At 41.8% G+C, this 20,749-nt stretch overlaps 1 protein-coding gene across 3 annotated transcripts in view; it reads right to left on the bottom strand.

Moving 5' to 3' along the window:
• LOC114582583 (poly(rC)-binding protein 3-like) overlaps positions 1-20,749 on the bottom strand; it is a 237,211-nt gene that overhangs the window by 78,666 nt on the left and 137,796 nt on the right. The window lies entirely within an intron of this gene.

Genomic DNA, 20,749 nt, shown 5'->3' on the forward strand with positions numbered 1-20,749 from the left:
GCTTTTTAACAAGGCATGTTAGCGGAGGTCCTGACTCAGCTGGTTTCCACACAGCTTAAAGTTGACTGGAGGTCAAATGAAAACGCTTCTTTGACTAAAGAAAATTATTGAAGAAGAGGCAGCAGCTATTCTGACAACACCTATATTTAACGGCAATATAGCTTGTTTCAGGCTGCCAGAAGATACTTGGCTAAATTTGGGCTGGGGAATAAAAGCAGGAATCTTCAGATGAAGAGCATCCACACATGTCAGTGACAGTTTACCTTGGTTCCTGCAAAGGATTTTTGGGATAACTAAAACACAGGATGTTTTCATCATTCCCATAATGTGGTCAATCCCAACTAGGGCACCACACCTTTGCTATCCCTAATGTCCTGCCCTGTCCCATCCCATCTCCTTTCTTTTCTACATTCCCAAGATATGTTATGTGATTGTTAATTTTTCTGAAAAGTCACTGGAACAACCCGCTAGTCCCAATACCCACTGCAACTAAACCAAGTGCCAATAGCTACATAATCATATGTTTTATTTGTTTATGATATTTATAATACAGGACTGGTGTGCATCAGATATGAATTCAGGTATCCATCAAGATACAAATGCAACACAACCTCAATGGTTATAATAAATATTTAGGAACAATGAGAGGCAGGAATAAAATAAATCATAATGCAGACTAAGCATAACCACTTGAAATCCCTGGGCAAATAAAAATGTTTAAATCTGGTGCCGAAATAATTATAATGCTGGAACTAGTTGTATCACTTTAGGGTGGGGACTTCAGAGGAGTTACCAGGTACCATGGAACTTAAAGGTAAAGGTAAAGGTACCCCTGCCTGTACGGGCCACTCGTGTCCGACTCTGGGGTTGCGCGCCCATCTCTCTTAAGAGGCCGGGGGCCAGCGCTGTCCGAAGACACTTCCGGGTCATGTGGCCAGCGTGACAAAGCTGCATCTGGCGAGCCAGCGCAGCACACGGAAACGCCGTTTACCTTCCCGCTAGTAAGCGGTCCCTATTTATCTACTTGCACCCGGGGGTGCTTTCGAACTGCTAGGTTGGCAGGCGCTGGGACCGAGCAACGGGAGCGCACCCCACCACGGGGATTCGAACCGCCAACCCGATGATCGGCAAGTCCTAGGCGCTGAGGTTTTACCCACAGCACCACCCGCGTCCCTCCCATTTAACTTACCTCCCATTTAAAAGTAAGAAGCAGCGCTTTGCATTGGACTTGGAAGCAAATAGGCAGCCTCTGTTTACTACAGGATATCCTTCCCCTCTTGACTCTGATTTACCTTACATTTCCTTAAACTTCATCTTTTGCTTCTCTTTCACTGTTTTAGGCTACAAGCCTCCAGGGGCAGTGGCTTCCTCAACCCATAAAGCACCAAATAAATAAATAAAAACAGCAGATGGTTGTTTTTTTGAGAGGGGGGGTTTATCTATTTCTGTGTAATAATTATTTGCCAAAGTCCAATAAAGCACCCAAAACATGTATGATTTAACCATAGACTATTGAGCATCCTGCCTTATGGAAGTGAGTTGTGGGCAACTTATAACTGCCAAGAGTGATGCCTCAATGCCTCCTACACGCACTGGATCAGGAAGATTGTGGACGTCACATGGCAGGACAGAGTCTCAGATAAAGATGTGCTCTCCCAAGGCCACATTCGCATGTTTGTACTCCTGGCTTGGTAATGTCCACAGAATGGGAGATGGCAGGATCCCCAAGGATGTGTTCTATGAGTAGCTGGCTTCAGGCAACAAGCCCATTGGCTGACCAACTCTGTGTTACAAAGATGTCTGCAAACGCGATGTGAAGGCTGGGCAACATCAACCCCACCATATGAAGCCAACCCTGAAGCCAGATCCTCATAGAGCACATCCTTGGGGATCCTGCCATCTTCCATTCCCTTGCAGATGATTGCAGTGCCTGGAGACAGACAGTCAGGTCATGTATCTACACTAGAGACCAGAGGAGAAATGACTGCTGGGAGGAGCGCAGAGAGAAGAAATGTCATGGTGCATCTGCAGCAGCACTGCTGGATGCCTTCATCTGCCCCAGCTGCAGCAAAACATGTCTCTCCCTTATCAGTCTCTATAGCCACAGCAAGTGCTGTAACTCTCCCATGGTTTGACTTCACTCCCAAAGGTGCACTCCTCCATTGTCTCCCAAGGCAGACAGATACCTACAGCTATTATGAAGAAAAAGCTTGGATCTGCAGTGTAATGTAGCCCTATTCAGAAGTATTTGCATGCCAAATCTGCATGCTGGGTTGCCCCACCTCCTGGTGTCCATGTGTATAGCATGAATGTATGAACAAAGGAAGCCCTAGTGCACATAGCTAAACACATGAAGGTACCCACAAGCTCCAAACCCTGCAAGATTGGGGTAAAGCCGTACACGCACCAAGACTTCGGCTTGGCAAAATTTCAGGCTGTATGGACAGGTGCCAGGCAGGCGGGAACACATAATATCTTTCACATTTTGTACGGTAAAATAGATCCATCAAATGATGAGTGCCAGTTCTTTCAGTGCATTTTCTAAAACAGAGTCCGCTCACGTTCATTCAGTAATGCTTCACGAACAGAAATGGCCAAACATTGGCAAGTTGCTTATCAGTTACAGTGATAGCTCGGGTTAAGTACTTAATTCGTTCCGGAGGTCCGTACTTAACCTGAAACTGTTCTTAACCTGAAGCACCACTTTAGCTAATGGGGCCTCCTGCTGCCGCCACGCGATTTCTGTTCTCATCCTGAAGCAAAGTTCTTAACCTGAAGCACTATTTCTGGGTTAGCGGAGTCTGTAACCTGAAGCGTCTGTAACCTGAAGCGTATGTAACCAGAGGTACCACTGTAAAATCAGAAAGTCACAAACTCCCTATTTAGATCCTATGTCAGGCAATGCTTGGAGCAAAACACAGAACAATCTTCAGTCTTAGTATGAGTCTGAAAATATTAAAAACATCAGCACATATCTCACAAATCTGTTATGAAGTACACTTGTTCCGTTGGCAATCACAAAATGTTCACCACCCCCAAAAACAGATATAAGTACTAACTCAGTACTCATACCCTCCTAACATATGTTGTCTGAACAAATAATACTTTTCATTTACGTGGCGCTTCAGAATATTCAAAGCATTTGATGTATATTCCTAGTAATCTTTAAAACAGGCGTGAAAGGTATTACATCACTATATACATAGGTAGGGAGAAAGGATGAGGATGAGAGATGGCGACTTGCCAACGGCAAGTGTGTGGCTGATGAGAGATTTAAAGTGGGGGCTTTGCGCTTAAATGGGTGGCTGAAATGGGCTCTGTATTTATAGAGAGTATTTGTAACCTGCCCACTCATAAAAATATAATAGCAGTGTACAAAATGATGAAAACATCATAAATTTATAAAATACAGGAAACTTATGAAATAAGCAAAAATGCAGGTCTGTCAGGTTAATGAAGTGATAAAGCTAGAACAAAAAAAAAGCACAGTGAAAAGACCTTAATATTGATATGAAGTTTTCAATGAAGATTATACAAACTTTTTCTTTCCTTTCTATATTTTTATGTGGATTTTCAGTGTAGTTCTTTCTGTATTACATCTCTATCTTACTTTTAATGTTTTTCATAATAAAACAGAAAAAAAATCAATTTTCTTTATAAGGAAATTGGCTCAAGTGTTCTATTCCAAGTTGAAAATATTATTTAAAAGCACTCAATATTCAGCGTGTAATACAAAATGAAATTTTGTTTCTATGACTGTGCAAGGAAGGGGCTGCCTTCTCAGACAGGCTAGTAGAAGCACATCACCGGTTTGAATGGCGCTGAAGGAAGCAACATTTGAATGAAGCCAGAAAAGGGGAAAGAAGTCTGGCTTTTCCAGTGGGATTGCGAAAGCAAGCTTTGGACAGCCGCACAGTGTTGCTTTTGCAAGACTGGCATCAAATGGCTCAGTTCAACTTGCAAACTGATAACTCTCCAGCAGACTCTCCTAACATGGAAAGCAATCCTGTCCAAGGTTACCCCTGAAACTCTCTGCTACTTAGAGAAGAAGGGACAAGTTTTCATATATGATCTGCTTTTCACTTTTGTTCTGTTTATAATCTGATTTTTTTAAAAAAAATAAAAATCCTTTCTCCTCGTAGGGAAGATGATGGTCCAAACAACGAAACACGTTCCTGTATAAAGATTTCTGTTGCCCATTGATATCCATTTTTAAAGTAACATTTAAAAAAGAAATCTGTGATGTCATTGGAACAATCAGATTTCCTGCTTTACATACTGTATAATTACTACTATTCTAAACACTCTCTCCATTTAATTTATGACTCTGAAGGGCAGCTCAAAATTAGATGCATTTGGGTTCAAAATCTGACATGAGAAACTCTTGGAGGAAAAAACCTACATGTGGAAAATTTGCCTTCTACACTAGTGGAAGATTTCCCTTTAATATGTTTCATTTGATAAGCAAGACGTGTCACCACTGTCAAATCATATTGCATTACAGTTCTTTCCTTTAACATGTTCTTGGGGGAAATAGTGGATTATCCTATTTTCTTTGTCTGAATAAAATGTTTCAGATGTAGAGATAAAGATGTTCTCAGCTGAGCCATTAAACAGTGAAGTAAAATGAATCAACAGAGCAGAAGTAGCAGATTTAATTACTGCTTAGAGGTAGGAAGGAGAACTAATTACAGTGTTCATAAGCCACATGTCAATCTCCTCCTTAACCATGTGTTTTGATTATGCTGAGAGAAGCAGACTCAGCAGCAACACACAACGGTATAAAATATTTTCACAACAGAACTTTGTAGCAAGTTAAAAATGGAATTTCTGCAGAGGAAGGTTGGTTTCGGATAGTTTGTCCTGCTCATTAACTCAATAATTGAACAGTTTTGTTACATGAGCAGTGCTCAATTAAAAAAATGATAACAATAATAATAATGTGGATCTATTCAATGAGTAGCAAATCATCAAGTTACAAGACACACAGCCAGAGCTGCTTTGCATGCTACACAGAACTGGGGAGAAGCAGAGTTGGTATCTGCTCTCCATGTCTCCACGTTGCTGGGAGAGATGTCTTCTGACCTCCAAACTGGAAGAATGAGCATATTCCCTCTTCACACATGACCAAGACAAACCGCAGCAGCTCTTGAAGCTTCTGTGGAAAGCTTCTTACAAGAAAACTGGCCATCAAGACAAAAAGGACAGTAATTATGTGAAGCCCACATTCAGGCAAGATGAGTTAGCAGCAATGATCCAGGTTTCTTTCATCATGGACATGCCAACAATTCCCACCTCTGTATTTTTGTTAGCGCAGAGAAGTGTCATGGGGTCCTGCATTTTCCTACTGTCCTAGTGTGTTTCTCTGTGTTAAGAATGTGCCATTAATTGCGTGTCTGGTCCCATCCTCTTTTGAAATGTGCTCTCTGATAGATTTCCACCAAGCGAATGTGGCCCCTAGTTTAGTGCAAAGGTGAATGAGTTCAGGCAGCAAATGTTGAGGGAGGGGATCTCCCCTTCCAGAGTTTCCAAAAAACTACGGTTCCATTACATTACCTGCCTATTTGTAAAAAGAAGAAGAAAGAAATACAAGCTTTGCATATACTCTACATAAGCAGCACTGACTGAATTTACAAAGCAAGTGACTAACTGTGACAGTGGGAGTAAGACTGCGTCAGTTGACTCAGAAGTAAAAATTACTGTGTTTCGAGTATAAAGAGCTAGATAATATTTATTCACTGCTACCAAGCTAAAAATAATTCAATAATACCAACAGCTCTTTTCCAGAGATCAGAGGCTTGTATGCGCATTTATACATTTTTATTTTGTTTTTCTTCTGTTACAAATAAAATACTATTTGTTATACGGTCACAAAAATATTTGCATTAGGCAAAGGAAGAGCCTTGGGTGAAATATTAACCTTTGGAAGATGTTTTTAAGCCCAAAAAAGCTTTGACAACCAGTCAGTGAAAACACTCATCCTATCCATTTATAGTTTGAAAGAAGAATGTATATACAGCAGAGAAGAACCTACAATCCCAGGATCACATTGCAAGTATTTGGAGGTGGTGATGATGCATAAATTGGTGCAAGGGGAAGAAATGGAGGCAGTGAGAGATTTTACTTTCTTGGGCTCCATGATTACTGCAGAGGGTGACAGGAGTTACGAAATTAAAAGACGCCTGCTCCTTGGGAGAAAAGCGATGACAAACCTAGACAGCCTCTTAAAAAGCAGAGACATCACCTTGCCAACAAAGGTCTGTATAGTTAAAGCTATGGTTTTCCCAGTAGTGATGTATGGAAGTGAGAGCTGGACCATAAAGAAGGCTGATCGCTGAAGAATGGATGCTTTTGAATTATGGTGCTGGAGGAGACTTTTGAGAGTCGCATGGACTGCAAGAAGATCAAACCTATCCATTCTGAAGGAAATCAGCCCTGAGTGCTCACTGGAAGGACAGATCGTGAAGCTGAGGCTCCAATACTTTGGCCACCTCATGAGAAGCGAAGACTCCCTGGAAAAGACCCTGATGTTGGGAAAGATGGAGGGCACAAGGAGAAGGGGACGACAGAGGATGAGATGGTTGCACAGTGTTCTCGAAGCTACCAGCATGAGTTTGACCAAACTGCGGGAGGCAGTGGAAGACAGGAGTGACTGGTGTGCTCTGGTCCATGGGGTCACAAAGAGCTGGACATGACTAAACAACGAAACAACAACAAAATGAATAAAGGATGCAGAACACTCCCTTGAATCTGGGAACAATGCAGATTACATTGCTGGGGTAACAGGAAGCATCAGGTATTTATTTACTGGTGCAGCTGGAGCATGAAACTAACAGGAAGAATGGCTTCCACAGGTTTTTATTCACTCATGATGGGAGGACGGAGGGGGGCATGCAGCAGCGTACCTGGGGGGGGGTGGAGTTTCGCTCTGTGTCCATCAGCTTGTGTGCTGGCGATGGAGACCATTCTCTGGAAGCGTAGCCCTGTGAAGAAGGACTTGGTATCCTCCTGGCAGACGTGGGGAATGGATGCCCAATGCCCCTGCCCTGACATTGCTCCCAAAGAAAGCTTGGCCCACCCACGTCAGGACAAGAGCATCTCCTTTCTGCTCTCAGGCAGGAAGGTTCTTCTCCCATTCTCTGTTGACACTCAACTTGTAGGGTGTTCTCCCAGCCCCATGCAAATATTTCCATCCTCCTACCTGTTCTATTTACACAGAGTGCTTCTCCAGGAGCCACAGACAAAGGAGATCCTAGAAGAAAGAAGGTATCCTTGAAGCATGGTAGAACTCCAGACTAAGGGCTGCTTCGAGGGAAGAATCCCTGAACGTGTGAATGGGCTATCACAGAGCAAACTCAACTTGAAAAAAGAGATAATTCACGTACTTTCGTAAACCAAGAAAATCTTTTAATGAAAATTATTTCAAACAAGCCCACAAACGAAAATGGTTCTGGGACTAAGCCTTGGTTTGGAAGGTTTGCAAAAGTCAGCCCAGGGATTCCTTGTCTGGTACAGTTCTGCAGCTTCTCCTTTCATTGATATCCCAATTAATCCACCCTCATGGATGGCTCATCCTGCCCCCCAGGAGCAGGGCACCCAAGCGGCTAGCTACATTGCTGGGGAATGCAGCAAGAAACCTACCCTTAATAGTCTCTGTTTTTCTCAATCACTTCTCCTCCTCCCTCCTGAACACAGGTAATAAGCACAAATAGGAGAGTCTTGAGCTAAACCCTTTGTCTGCGATGTGCTACTTTTCTACTAGCAAGGACTTTTTTTTTTTTTTTTACATGGAAGAGCATGAAAAATGAGACACCACCTGCAACTGGTACAATCCACTGTGGGCAAAAACAAGTAATCTTAAGAATTCCAGTCAGGTTTAAGGTGTTTAATGAAAATCTTTGTGTAGTAAATGGAGAAACTTGCATAGAATAGTCCTTCTGTCTATGAATTAGCAATGAGAGCAGGGAGGTAAAGAGAATTAAAAGGGGAAATAGTAAACAGGCTTGAACTGGGTAGGCAGTAACAAAAAGATATAAACTAAGTAACCACAGAAAGGAGGAGAGGGAGGTTGAGGGAAATGCAAATTAATAGTGTAAAGATTTTTTGTTGTTGTTGTTAAATATATTTGTAAAATGATAAAATGAAACATAAAATGTAAAAAAAAGCAATGAGAGCAATAATATTTTTATTGTTAAGGCCAGTGATGAAAGCTGCTATATTTGTATATATTTATAGCCTCCCCACCAACAGAACAATGGAACAATTTAGTGATGCTTCAGTCCTATGTACACACTTATCTATATACACTTAATCCCATTCAATTCAATCCTGTAGATATGTACAGTATTGTGCTGTGTGTAACTATTAATTCAGCACTATTTTTTCCATCATCCTGATAGCCAAAGCCATTTACTTTCAATGACAGGAAAAACAAAGATGATAAAGTTTCAATTCCCCCCAAAAAGTAAATTTTAACAAAGCAATTAAGACCCAAATATGACACACAAAGATGCTCATTTTCCATGTGAGATTAATACATGCTTCACTGCAGTTTTTATTCAGCTAAATAACTGAATGAAATTAATTCTGGCAGCCACACTAATTGCTACCCCTTCAGTCCAGTATTTGGGCTGAGCAATTTTTTTGGGGGGGGGGGAAGGGGAGGGAATCCTCCCCCTTTAGGAATGGATGAATTTAAAGAATTTTCATCTTAACTATAAGGTTCTTTTCTTCTTCCTAGGAAATCAGATTGATGTTACGTTATGATGTAGGATTCTCTTCCAGGCATGGGGCCAGAGAAGTTGAATCATGACTTGAGGTAACAGCAATAAAATAAAATAAAATAAAATAAAATAAAATAAAAGGGGATGGAGTGGGGGCTCAGCCACTCTGTATCTTAGGTAGATGAAATGGCTCAGGACTGCCTCTTCCCATATAAACTGACCCAGACTCTGCACTCATCATCTGATACCCTTCTTCGCGTTCACAAGAGGCCCAGACAGTGGCAACACAAGAACAGGGCCTTTTCTGCAGTGGCTCCCCATTTGTGGAAGGCTCTCCCCAGGAAGGCTCACCTGGTGCCTTAATTAAGTGCCAGGCAAAAACTTTCCTCTATAACCAGGTTGTTGGCCTTTAACTATCTGTGCCCCTTTAGAAGTGGGTGGGGTGTTTTTAATGTATCTCTCTTTCTTCAGGTTTTCATGCATCTCTGTGGGGCTTGTTGTCTGTCTGTCTGTCTGTTGGTTGCTTTGTAAGTTGCTTTTGGGTGCCTTCAGCAAGATAAAGCAACTAACAAATTTAATTAATAACGACAACAAAATAATTCACCAAAACCAGTAGTGTAATGCAGACATGATACCTACAATGGCTAGAATACAACCTAGCTTTAAAATTGCCTCAGTTGCATGCTTAAGACTCACACTCAACACAAACAGCACAGAAAATGCAAAGGTACTGCCATGTGTGAAAATGGTATTTTCAGATCTAATCTCAGCAACCTGCAATTTGTGTTTCTTTCTAGAGCTGTAATTAGTATCAGCAAAGATCTCTGATCATCAAACTTGCTTCATAACCAAGTAATACCTTAATAAAGAAGGTGCTAGCGCTCGGCATGTGTTAAATTCAGGGCTCAGTAATTTGTTATCTTTTCTAGATCAGGAAATGATTGGCTTATCAGATTTGGAGAAACAAACACCTCCAGCTTCAACAAAAACATTGATTATAACAAAGCATATTGCAGCACCTGCTGTAATTAGGGCAAGTACAGATTAGGATCAGCAGCACTTGTCTATAACAATTAAGCTTCATACTGTGCAATAAAAGCTACCTATTTATAGACTATTTATTTCCTGATCTTTACTTATTCTCATAACACTGCTATCACCCCTGCTTATTTGTTAGTTCAGACCAATGTAGCTTCGCAATGGAAAAAGTTTGCAAAAGCAGTGCTTAATCCATCGAAAATAGAAAGCATCAATAAAAGTCATTTTGATATCATTTTTCATGTAATTAGAATATACATGGTGGAAGAAACTTTTAGATTTCCAATATTAAACAGCAACAGCTGTCTCGAAACATTTTGGAGACTTTAGAAATTAACGAAATACACTAAGGGTAAGCAGCATTTCCCCCGACAATTAGAAAATTCAGTAAGCATTCACTCTAAAAACGAGACACTTTAGAATTTGTTCAATAATTTTATGTATGCACCATAAGAATTTAGATGAGATTTCTGTTCACCCATCTTTATTACTTTCCCTTCACCAAATAAGACTACCCTGAAAATAGCTGACTGCAGGTTTATATATAGTCTGCTAGCTAGAGGGATCACAAGGTCTCTCCGTCTCGCAGCGTAAGAACCCCATACATCTGTGTCATTACGCAGCCATATTCTTACCTCTAGCTCTCCATCTGAATGAAGACTGGCTTCTGCAGTGCTCATAGGGCACATCATGTGCCCACCATATGATGCCCAGCATCACACACTAGTGGCAAGCCTAAAAGCATTGTTCCAGGAGCAAGGAGCATATGGGGGGGGGGGCAAGCACAGCCTTCTTAGTGGCTGTGACTTATAATGCTATTAGAAAGAAACACAAATAATAGAAAGCCAAATATTGAAGCCAATATTTATAACAGAAAGCCAAATGTTGATACAAAATGGAGAAAAGTGATCCCATCTTCTATGGCTTGGGGAAAGGAACATTTAGAGCATTGTTCTTGATTGCAGCAGACTCCACGAGCCTTTTTTCTGAAAGGCCTTTTCTATCAATATCTTTATTTTTTAATATCCTCCAGCATAATGGTGCTAGGATTACTGAAGAAGCAATGTTTTTAGATTTCTTTTACTGTACGTCACCTTGGGAGCTCTTAGTGAAGGATATCTTTCTGCACAAAAGGAGCATTTGCCCCACCCTCTCAAAGGACAGCAGCCTATTCTATTGGCAAAGTAGCGTTCTTTAGCACGGCTTCCATCGCCTGTATCCTGGAGAGTGACTGCACCTGTTCACTGGAAAGTTCTGCTCGTACTGAGATGAAGCACTATGTGGATGGAGCACATGAAAATGCTGAGAAAGTCAAGTACAAGTCAAGTGAAGGACTATAAGGCTATCATTTAATTTTTATAAGAAATAAATAAAAGTTTCAAAAAATACATAAGTGGAAAAAGGTACAATTAATTTTTGTGTGAAATAAATGTATGTTTTTAGTAATTACAGTGTACATATATTGTATATATTGCTGGCAGTATAAAGTAGATACTAAATATAAACATAAGGGACACGGGTGGCGCTGTGGGTTAAACCACAGAGCCTAGGACTTGCTGATCAGAAGGTCGGTGGTTCGAATCCCTGCGACGGGGTGAGCTCCCGTTGCTCGGTCCCTGCTCCTGCCCACCTAGCAGTTTGAAAGCACATCAAAGTGCAAGTAGATAAATAGGTACCACTCCGGCGGGAAGGTAAACGGCGTTTCCATGCGCTGCTCTGGCTCGCCAGAAGCGGCTTAGTCATGCTGGCCACATGACCTGGAAGCTGTACGCCGGCTCCCTCGGCCAATAAAGCGAGATGAGCGCCACAACCCCAGAGTCGGTTACGACTGGACCTAATGGTCAGGGGTCCCTTTACCTTTACCTAAATATAAACATAGATTGTTATAACTGAATTTTTTAATAATTATTTTTAAATAGTTTGCTTGTACTGAATATTTTACACATTCACAGGTAGTTCTAAAGCATATTTCATGCGGTCCACTACATTCATAGCTACCGTTTGAATTCACTAGATGACTGTGCGAATCTGTCAGTAATTGCTTCTGCATCCAATTCATCTAACAATTCATTTTCAATGTGTAGCAACATGTATGATTCCAAGTTCTCCTAAGACAGTGAATTTGTTAGCCATGTCTTTATTATCTTTAGCTTTGAGAATGTCCTCTTACATTGGACAAGGAACTGATAGTGTGCAGATGACTTTATATACTTTTAAATAAATATTTTATTGATTTTCCAGTATCGTTCCAATAACAGGTTCATTATAACAATGCCAATTTTATCCAATTAATACAGTTGTTAAAACCAATTATTTATATACTGAATTATACAATTTAGTTAAAGTGGTCGCCTCACGTGCTAGATTTGATGGGTTACAGACTCTTTTTTTCTGCGTTCCAAAATCTTAATAATTTCAATTACATTCCCTTCAAGATAGTAATCCCTTATACAACAGCTACAATCTTATGGTTTCAATTCATGTTAATATATTAAGTAATTTATAGAGTTTCAAGTGGGGTACACAGTCTGAAATCATAGTTCTTTCCTGCATGTGGTATCCCCCCCCCCCAATGATGATGTCCCAACCATAAATGGTGTTGTGTCCTTCATTCTTCCAACTGTTGATATTTCCCATCATGACTCGGGAGAAGCGGTTGTCTCAGAGTTATCCAAAAGTCTCCGCATCACTTCGTCCCATGATTCAAGAGCTTGTTAGAGCCCTCTCTGTTCCAACAAATAAACTGTCCTCGCCATTTTTTTTTCCAACCTAGGAAGAGCAGTCTGATTCCAAACTGTCAATGACTAATAAGAAAACCTCTGACCTTGGAGCTGGCAGACACCTTTCCTCTTTTCAGCTGAAAATTTATAGTCAGTTATCTTTCCAGTTAGATTACATTCCAAATTGTCTCGGTCTCCTTCACATTCCTTATAAAATAACAGAGGTTTTGGTCTATATTCCAACATAGTCCTTTTTAAAGAGTGATGCTCCCCTTTCTCTCCATTCCATTCCTCTCACACACGCAGTTCCAGTTTGATGTTAAATTTCATGTTATTAGTCCAGTTTCTTCCACCCTCACTTTTTATATTATATTTTGTATTTTTGGAGGGTTGCCAAATCAGAAACATAGAAGAAAAACTTTGAAAAAACAACTGTAGGCTCCCCTCTCCCCGCCATCTCTGGCACCGAATGAAACCTTATCTCAATTCTAACTTTTAAATCCTTGTAGCTGAGATGTTCCACTGTTTGTCATCTTACTGCCTCCTGGGCCAGGAGTCGGCTTCACCGCTGAGCAGCAGCCTGATGGAGAAGGCAGCAAAATGACTCCACTTGCTGCTGATCAGCTTTATTGCTCCTTATGAGAACTAGCTGGCTCCAGCTTTCTTAAGCAGCTTTTGCAGCCTCAGTCAGTTACTGGAAACAACATTTGTCATTCCTGACCAGACATTGCTGCTGCTTGCTTCTCGTGAGCTTGGATCCTCAGCTTTCTTGACCCCTGGATTGTCTGACTGCATGAACCGAAATACTCCTAACCTTAGGATTGGACTGGACCTTGTATACAGACTCTGCCTCCAGGCAAGCACCCCCCTGAGACTTGGCTGGCTTCTCCCTCCACTGAGCTCTGCCATACCTGACAGAACAGGACTACGACACCATAACCACAAGGAGGTGCAGTGCTTGCTGGGGTTTACAAACTGCTATTGTTCATTCATCCTGCATTTTGCTCAGGTGACAGCGCCTCTGACCACCCTCCTTTGGAAAAAGTGTGTTTGTCTGGGACAGTTTGGCTCAGGGGGCATTAGACACCATGAAAGCTGCATTCTCTTCACAACCCATCCTGCGGCAACTTGACCCAGCAGGGCTATTCGTGGTGGAAACAGATGCCTTGGATGTTGCAGTAGGGGCAGTGTTACTGCAGGCCAACCCACAGTCTTTGGTGGTCTTCACCTGTGGGTACTACTCCCGAAAACTTCCAACCAGCAGAGTGGAATTATGGCACAGGACTACGACACCAGCACATGCCTGTACAATTAAAGCCCAATTAGAAGGATATCCTCTGCTTCCAGGAACGAATCAGGGGGTCACGGCAATCAGAATGCTTCTTGCACCCGGTGCCTTTGCCTGCCCTCACATTCCATAGGGAAGCAAGTGCAGGGCAATCCACAGGTGAGAGCCCGTTCCTCTCCCATCCAGAGAGGAAGTCAACGAATGAGTTCCCCCATTATTCTTTGTTTATTTCTGTTATGTACTGAAGTTCTCACCCTGGGCCAGCAGGGGGATACTGTAGATAGTTCAGGTCCACATATGCAAATAAGGGATGGAAAGTCACGTTCAGTGATTGGATAGTTACAGAAAATGGTTACTGTTGCATTCTAGTGGAGCTCTATATAAGCAGGCTGGCTGAACCCTTCAGTTCAGTTCTGTTCTGGTCTGTGAATAAACAAGAGCTGTTTGAAGAATCGCTGTGTTGTCTGATATGTTCACCCACAACTTAACAATTTCTGTCTGTCTCTCCCCACAATGTCGAGGGAGACCTCCATTCCATGGCACAGGCGGAAACAGGAAGCCGTGTGCTGATGACTTTATAAAGTCCATAAAGGCAATCATATGCCTTGTCATGAAGTCTGTTGAATGTCAGAATTTTTAGTACGCATGATGGGCCATTGCTACAAATTTTACACTTGTTGCAAGTGGAATCCATATTCTCACCATCATTAAGCAATAGCTTTAATATAGCAAAGTTTGAAGCAAAGAACACAATTCCAATATAATTTTATATTTGCTGATATGTGGAGGCAGTTTAATAATACCTTTTATTGCTTCATCTTGCTGGGTCCAAGCAGGATAAATCTTTATACTACTTTATGTACTGTAAAAAGCATGAATCTGGTGACTGGACAATGCAGTCCATTATTAGGTTAAAGACATTGACTCAAAAATCAGCTAGAGAATCTGTGGAATTTCCTTCATCTATAAGCTCATTTGTCATCCTTTTCTTCTTAACTGGCAATGCTGTTTCCAATGAGTCAATTTCCAAAGTTTGATTTTCATCCATATTCAACTGTGAAATCTTGTCATTACATTTATTTACAAATTCCAGTGCCTTGCTGTGAAGGTTATCAAATGTTCTTGTCTGTTCCTTTGCTTTAGAGAGCTTCAGGAGGACTCCTGGTCATGTCTTGGTATGTTAACTCCCCCCTGCAACTGTCTCACCCTGTTGTGGTCTCAGTCCAGGGTGTTAGCAGCTTTTAAGCCAAGTAAAATGGCCAACTCCATTCATTCTATTGCAACACCGTCACCTGGTGGCCCTGACCAATGTTGCAGCCTTACAAAATAAGGTTTTCAAAGCACGTGCTTGCACGCAACAGGGCCACCTTGGGGTCTGCGACGGCGCAATGGCACTTTCTCCCCTGGCACCCTTGGGCGTGCCCTCACTTAAATACAGTGCACCCACCTCACAGAACACCAATGCCATGAATTCCTACAAACTACCCCAGATTATCTTGTGGGGGACTTGTGTGAGGGAAAACTTAATAATTTGGAGTCTCAGGCAGGATTTGATCAAATAAACGAGAAAGTTTATTTAACCAAGGAAGTTTAGTGACACAAAGTGGGTAAAACATAGGATACTTCAGATTATAATGTTATTTCACTTCAGCTGTTGCTGCTTAATACTTTGCTTCTTATACAAGGTGGTATTTTCTGTCAGTTACACACCCCTTTGACTACCCTACTCCTGAGGTACTCCAAGTAACAGACCCAAGGGGTCTCCACACCCCTCTTAACTGGTTTGGGAGTCTTCTCTTTTTGTAGAAGAATCTCTCCCCTCCTGACTGGAAAGAGACCTAAGTAGACTGTGTCCTCACAGCTTCCACTTCTCCTGGCTCAGCCTCCCAGTTAATTCCTGGCCTATTACCCTTACAGGACACCACACACTGTCCTTCATGCTACGCTCTGAGACTCCTTTCTGTAGCTTTTGAGTGGATGTTTCTACCCAGAACCAGCTCTCTCTCCTCTCTCTCCCTCTCTCCCAACCTACTAAACTGTCTCTCCAAATCCCCTCCTTTTCAATCCCCTCTCCTGGAACCCCAGCCAATCCGAGGCTGCCATCCGCAGGGAAAAAAGAAAAAGAAAGCACTTGTTGACCCAACCTGCCCAGCAAAACAAACTTTCCCATCACATGGTCCTTTGAGAATTTTACTATATTGGAACTTCTACTATATTTTCAAGCTACTAAATGTCATTAACATTTTTAACATACTGTCTAATGTTTAAGGGGGCCTACTTGCCATTGGGCAAGCTGAGACACTGGCCAGTGCACCAGCTGGGATAGAGAGTGTGTGTGGGTGTCCATTTAAGGCAACATGGTGCCACAAGCTGATCAAATGTTCTATAGGCACCATGAACAGAGAGTGATTATTTTCTGACCTTCCGTTTATTATTACACTCACTGGACTAACCTGACATGTGTCCAAGGAATGAATACATATATTTTATCATTTTTGTTATGTACTGAAGTTCTCACCCTGGGCCAGCAGGGGGATACTGTAGATAGTTATGCAAATAAGGGATCGAAAGTAACGTTCAGTGATTGGATAGTTTTAGAAAGTTGTTACAATTATGTGTACTGGAGCTCTATATAAGCAGGCTGACTGAACCCTTCAGCTCAGTTCTGTTCTGGCCTCTGAATAAACAAGAGCTGTTTGAAGAATCGCTGTGTTGTCTGATATGTTCACCCACAACTTAACAATTTTCACCATCTATTCCTATACTGCCGGACACAATATACCCTGGGTTGACAGCAAACAATGTTAGGAATAGGGAAGTGACAGAAAAGCTTAAAATAAAATGGGCCTACCTGCAAAAAGAATATGTAGCTTTAAAGCAATTCCTCACGTTTTCCCTTTCTGGTAATAATTATTACACTCAGGCGAGGCTAGAGTATTTTGAACTTCTAGTTGACATTTCTGAAAAAGAAATGGAGGCTTAAGCTGCAAAAACAAAAAACTGAATGCGATTGCTAACTAAAGATTAACTACTAATTGACTAAATCTAAAAGTTGCATTTAATATTTACAGCTTCAGTGGAAGCTGTAAGGGCCAAATACTTCCACCACTTACCCATACTCGGTCCTAGAGCTTCCAGGCTGAGGCTACTAAGAGATCACCTCTGGTCCTGAGGATGAATGTAAGAAAACTTTGCTTTTCGCCCAGGATTAAACATAAACTATTAATTGACCTTAAAGAAAGAGGGGAATTTGCCCTGCCAGATTTGAAACTCTACTATGAGGTGGCCTGTCTCTCCTGGATCCAGGAATGGTGTATATTACAAAATACTGACCTAGAACCTTTTTAGATCTAGAAACCCTTTTAGATCTAGATCTTGACAAGGTCAAGGTACACAAAAGCATGTTATAAGGAAACCTCTACATATGGTTTGGGCAAAATATAAAGATCTGCTTGAACCCAAAACCCCATGATGGATATCTCCCCTTGAAGCACTGGCAGTGAAGAAGAAAAATATGAAAGGGAATTGGCCAACATACAAAGTATTGTTAAGAGGAAGAAAATCAGCTGAAACTAAAAGGTTTTGTAGAAATTAGGGTGTATCTGTAAGATTGGTTACAACATCATCAACTCCATGAGATATTTAAACGAAATGGTTTTGCGACAGAGCCTTCCAGATTGGAAAAAGAATGGATTAACTCCAAAGGAAAAACTCTTTCTAAAATGCAGACTCCTCCTTGTCTGGGAAGTCAAGGAGGAGGAGGTAAAATCAGTAATGGTTAAATACGCTCAAGATCTGGGTTACTGTATATGAAGTTTACCGTGTGTTATGTATCAAAAGAAAATTTTATGAAAATGCAATTCCGCTGGTATTTAAGACCATTAGAACTATCCAAAATGTATAAAAATACCTCAAGTAAATGTTGGAGATGTGGGGAAGCGGAAGGTACAATGCTACATATGTGGTGGAACTATAAGAAAATAAAGAAATTTGGGGAGGTAATTTATAACGAGCTCAAAAAGATGTTTAAGATCTCTTTTATTAAAAAGCTGGAAGCTTTCCTTTTGGGTATACTAGGTTCAGACATCCCTAAAACTGCGAGGAAAATATTCTTGTACGCCAGGGTAGCTGCAAGAATATTAATCGCTACACACTGGAAAGGGGACACAATCCCAACCAAACTGGAGTGGCAAAGCAAACTGTTAGAATATGCTGAGCTGGCAAAAATGACAAGGAAATTGAGAGAACATACTGATTAAAGAATGGGACATGTACAAAAAATATCTTAAGGAACATCGTAATAACAGGACGTCAATGGCAGGCCTTGAATGATCTCTGTGGTACAGTAGAAACTCATAGAATAAGTCATCAATGAAAATTAATAAATGGAAACGGAAAGTGCACTGGAAGAAATAGGTGGTAGATGCATGTTGGGGTGACGGGAAGTCATTACAGATGTAAGAAGACTTTAATGTGATTTGATGTAATTCTTTATTGTTATTTCTGGATTTTTGTTTCTTTTAATTTCAATAAAGCATTCAAAAAACAACAACTTTGCTTTTCTCAATTTTTTTGAGAACACACTTTCTAACTACAGGGGTCTTGCACAGCCCTCACCCATTTGAATTGGGCTTGTACATGAAAACCAGCCAGTGGATTTCACATCAGTATGGAAAGAGCCAGAATGAACAGGTGCCATGCCAATTTGGAAGACATTAGATTCTTGAGGACACTGCTTACAGCCCTCCACAGCAGTCTTAACTTAGTGCTGCAATAGCAAGGAACGAAAGGAAGCCAGTTTTAAAACACTGAAAAGACACTTTACTAAACCATGTGAAATATAGAAATGTGGAAATTAACAAGGTATATTTCAGGAAAGCTAACATGCACACAAAACTGACTAATTCTTGCCTTCCACAGCAGTCTTTGTTACACATGGTATATAAAGCAAGAATTTTTAGAAGACTGAAATGACACCTGCCTAAACCACCACAGCATACCCTGCAACCGTCCTGTTTTTACTGGGACATTAAAAAAACAACTTTAAAAAAACATTCCTGGCTTCTGATTGGATCCTGGAATGTCCCAGAAATTACCTCTGGTTATCCTGGGGGCGCCCAGGCACTGAAGGTGGCGTGCCACTCCACTTTCCACTTCCCCTCTCTATGGTTACTGTGGAGGTCCGTCAGTGTGCTGTGACAGTGGCAGGCAGGCGGGCGAGGTGGATGGGGATAGTGGCTGTGAGGGGCATGGTGGAAGAACCTCCATGATCAGGAAGGCTCAGGAAAAGGCCTGTGGATGTGGGCAGGGGGGCAGATATTGAGACTACATCTGGAAGTGGGAAGGGTGGCTGTCTTCCATGGGTAAGGGTAGCTGGGAGGGAGATGGGGGGCTCAAGCGGGGGAAGTGGGAAGGGTGGCTGTCTTCCATGGGTAAGGGTAGCTGGGAGGGAGATGGGGGGCTCAAGCGGGGGAGTGGGAGCTTTGTGAAGGAGGGAGGTGGGTGGGTGACTGGGAAGATTCACCAGAGAGGGGTGGGGGAAACGAGGAATGGAGGAATGTAGGGGGTAGACAGGGCTGCAACTGAGTGGGGTCCTTGGCAGCTGAGAAAGGGGAGGGGGCAGGGGGAGCGTGGATAGGTGGCACTGGTGAAGAGCACTCAGGGTGGGGGGCAAGCAGGACTGCAAAGGTGGGTGCAGAGGAGAACAGAGAAAATGGGCTGGGTGTTGGTGGTCTGGATCAAGCAAGATGTGTACATGTGTTGGGGGGGAGGCAGGACACAAATCCATCTCTTCAAGGGGAAAATTTGATGGGGGAGGAGGTTGGGCTTGAGTCCCAATTTTTATCCCCGGGGTAAAGATTTGCCATAGAGAATATGGAAATGTGGAAGTTCAGATACTTCATTCACTAAATACTATACTCTCCAGCTACACACACAAGCCTATAATCGTGATACTTACAGCCAGACCAGTCTAAAAGTCACATAAACACTGAGAACTGCATTAGCAAATGCATAGAACATATACTTCCTGTGAAATACCACTCACAATGGTGTCAGTGGAATTGGTTATGGTACAAAGTTCAGTTCTCTCACAAAGGACATTTTCCACAATAGACACATTTAAGTAAAATAAGATGTTTAATGCCCAACTATTAGAATGGTTTACTTGAAGCACTGCACTTATCCTGTCAGCAGGTTCTTAAGAAACACCTATTTTAAGTCTGCTTATAGCTAGGTTAACAACTCTCTCACTTGAAATCTGGGATAAAAGATTGTAACTAGAAGCAATTTAATTCATTCAATGTACTTTAAAAAATATTAATTTAGCACTTGAAACCTGCTCTTTAACTGAGTTGTTTCACCAGAAGGGAAGTTGTAAATGGAAATACACCAGGGATTCAATTTGTGTTATTCTATCATGCCAGTGTTTTTGTTTTTATTTTAGGGCTATTACTGTTTCAAGCTGCTATCAAGTTGCTGCCTTCCGTGAACAATATATATATTTCCCTGCTTTTCAGTCAAAATCATAGGCCACTTTTCAAGCCAAATAAAATCCATTGGCATTCCAAGGAGAGCATTCCAGCTCCAGGGCAGGAGAGAAGGCCAGGGGAGGCAAGTCTGTATTTTAGTGAGCTCAGAAGCACAGTGGTCAAAAGAGCCAGCCTTCCTCCCAGTCTTGAACCTGGGGGGCTGCTGCACAATCGGTGTTCTGCCCATCTCTGCAGTTCCAAAACTAAGGAGGTTTTCCTATTGTTTCTTAAGGTAGAGCCCAAACCAAGGAAGGGGATTTCATCTGAACATTATTATGCCGATAAAGGCTGAATGAATGAACTAAACACTGGACAGAACTGTAGCATACTCTGCGTGGGGCTGCCTTTGAAAATTGCCCAGAAGTTTCAACCAGCTTCAAGAGCTGCAGCCAGATTGTTGACTGAGGTGGTTATAAGGAGCAGACAATTCCCTTGTTGCAACAGCTCCAC

The sequence above is a fragment of the Podarcis muralis genome, chromosome 13, assembly GCF_964188315.1.
Source record: "Podarcis muralis chromosome 13, rPodMur119.hap1.1, whole genome shotgun sequence".
Classification (NCBI taxonomy): domain Eukaryota; kingdom Metazoa; phylum Chordata; class Lepidosauria; order Squamata; family Lacertidae; genus Podarcis; species Podarcis muralis.